The sequence below is a fragment of the Nannospalax galili genome, unplaced genomic scaffold (genome assembly GCF_000622305.1).
Source record: "Nannospalax galili isolate Female #2095 unplaced genomic scaffold, S.galili_v1.0 scaffold371, whole genome shotgun sequence".
Lineage (NCBI taxonomy): Eukaryota > Metazoa > Chordata > Mammalia > Rodentia > Spalacidae > Nannospalax > Nannospalax galili.
Genome location: NW_008331606.1, coordinates 6,174,961 through 6,177,884, shown reverse-complemented (window position 1 = coordinate 6,177,884; position 2,924 = coordinate 6,174,961).

Here is a 2,924-nt window from a genome sequence, read left to right as displayed (position 1 = left end):
ATCTCCTATCTGGCATTGTTGCTTGTTATGTAGCCTTTAGCTATACATATGGACTCTTAAAATATTATATTGGCCCCTTTAATCTTTGCTTATACTTTCCTTTTGGGTGTTTAAGTCCATACAGTTGGCCCAGATGAACCAGTTTATTTTTACTCTTAAGGTCGTTTGAGGATCTGTTCCTCAGGGGTCACATGGGCTTGGGAGGAGCTCCTGGCTCCTTTCCTTTACCAGTTCCGCCTGTGTGAAGATAAGTCAAACATCCTGCTCAACCATGGCTGGCTTCGCTTGGAAGCATGGAGAAAATGATTCCTCTGTGTTGACCCTCGTCTTTGTAGACTGGACACTGATTCAAGTCCATCTGGTGGGGTCTCCTTGGCCTCCTTGATCAAGAGGACAGGTGAACCACCACCATTACAGGACATTTTGAGAGATGCTCATAGTCCCCTGGAACTAGTTGACCTAGGAATGGCAAGGAGCAAAAACTGTCCTTTATGTCCCTCTGACCAAATTAGTATAGGCCTCAAAGTATGTCTGTTAAACATCTAAGAAGGTTAGTTCCACCAGTCTGATACTTTTAATTACTGTGTGTCATGTAGATAAATCTTAGGCAAAGACCAATTGTTCTCAGAAACCTTACCTAGACATATATTTCTAGATCTGCTATGTATAATTTGTCAGTAGCTTGTTGGAATAATATGGTTCCCTCTGGTTTTGAAAACTAGCTAGGAATTATTTATCTCTCCCATTCGCTCACCCCTCCATCATGGTTTCCCCAATTAAGCAGCCCCCATTTCCCCCCTTTTGCCCTTAATAATACCCTTCTCCTGTGGTCCTACCTCTATTGAGCTCCTTCTTTCCCTTTATCCCCTAGGTTCCTTGTATACTCTTCCCTCCCCCTCTCTTAAACGGACTCAATTTTTATCCATATCTCCCTTATTAAGGCCTGTTTCCTAATGTTCTTCTCGTTCAAGTTCTTTCTTTTCCTTTACCTCCCTGTTTTCTTTCCATTATCCAGGTTCCTGTAGTTATATCTGGATACATACGCACTTATCAGGATTTGGTTCTAGGATCCACATATGAGGGAGAACATGTGTTGATTTTTTTATACTTGGAGCCTATGGGGGACATTTTCATTCAAACCACCACACTCACTTATCAGGATTGGGTGCTAGGATTCACATATGACGGAGAACATATGTCATTTTTTATTGAGTCTGTGTTACTTCACAGTATAACAGTTTCTAGTTCCATCCATTTATCTGCAAATTTCACAATTTTATCTTTCTTTACTGCTCAGTAAAACTCTGTCATATAAATGAACCACATTTTCATTATCCACTCATCAACTGAGGGACACTTAGGTTGCTTCCATCTCTTAGCTATAGTGAAAAGAGCAGCAACAAACTTGGGTATACAAGTGTCTCTGCCAAAGCCTGACTTCTTTGGGCATATGACAAGGAGTGGTATAACTAGGTCAGATAGTAGGTTCATTTGTAGTTTTTTAGGAGTTCTCCACACTGCTTTCCATAGGGGTTGAACAAGTTTGCAGCCCAACCAGCAGTGGATGAGTGTTCTCATTTCCCCACATCCTCTCCAACATTTAGTATCATTTGTTCTCTTGATCTTAGCCAGTCTGACTGGGTAAGATGAAATCTTAAAGTGCTTTTAATTTGCATTTCTCTATTAGTGATGCTGAACATCTTTTAAGGTGCTTCATAGCCATCTTTACATCTTCTTTCGAGAACTCTCTGTTCAGCTCCTTAGTCCATCTTTTAATTGGGTTACTTCTTATCTTGATTATCTGTTTTTTCAGTTCATTATATATTCTGGATATTAAACCTCTTTCAGATGTGTCACTGGTGAAGATTTTCTTCCATTCTGTGGGCTTTCTCTTCACTTCCCTGTTTGCCTCCTTTGAAGCACAGAAGCTTCTTAGTTTAATGAGGTCCCATTTGTTAATTCTTGACCTTGGTTCCTGAGCAATTGATGTCCGGTTTAGAAAATCCTTTCCTACACCTATATCTTGTAGGTTTTTGCCAATATTTTCTTCTAACAGTTTCATAGTTTCAGGCTTTACATTGAGGTCTTTGATCCATTTGGAATTGACTTTTGTGCAAGGTGAAAGATAGGGGTTTAGTTTCATTCTTCTACAGGTGGAGATCCAGTTTTGCCAGGACCATTTGCTGAACATGCTGCCTTTCCTGCAGTGAATGTTCTTGGGCCCTTTGTCAAATATCAGGTGGCTGAAGTTGCATATACTCGTATTTGGGTCTTCAATTTTGTTCCATTGATCTATGGGTCTATTTTTGTGCCAGTACCATGTTGTTTTTATGACTATAGCTCTGTAATACAGCTTAAAATCTGGTATAATAATCCCCCTGGCATTGCTCTTAGTGCTCAGGGTTGTTTGGCTATCCAAGGTCTTTTGTACTTCCATGTGAATCTTAGGATGTATTTTTCCAATTCTGTGAAAAATGTCATGGGCATTTTGATTGGCATTGCATTGAATCTATAACTGGCTTTTGGTAGGGTGGTCATTTTCACAACATTAATTCTTCCAATCCATGAGCATGGGAGGTCCTTCCATCTTCTGGTGTCTTCCTCATTCTCTTTCTTTAAAGATTTAAAAATTTCATTGTAGAGATCTTTAATGTCTTTGGTCAAGTTTATTCTGAGGTTTTTTGTTTTGTTTTGTTTTGTTTTTTAAACTACAGTCCCCTTAATGATTAATTCTGGCTGCCATCTCCTTCCTCTTTCATTCCAGCATACATGGTTAAAAGTACTCACATGTTCTTTGAAATGATCTTTATTTCATTTCTGTCTCCGACCCCTTTCCAGTCCTTAAGTGTCCCATGTTGCTATCTTCACTCTGACCATGACCACTTAGCCAGTCCCTGAGAAGCCTTAAGTCATCCCAAATTGTC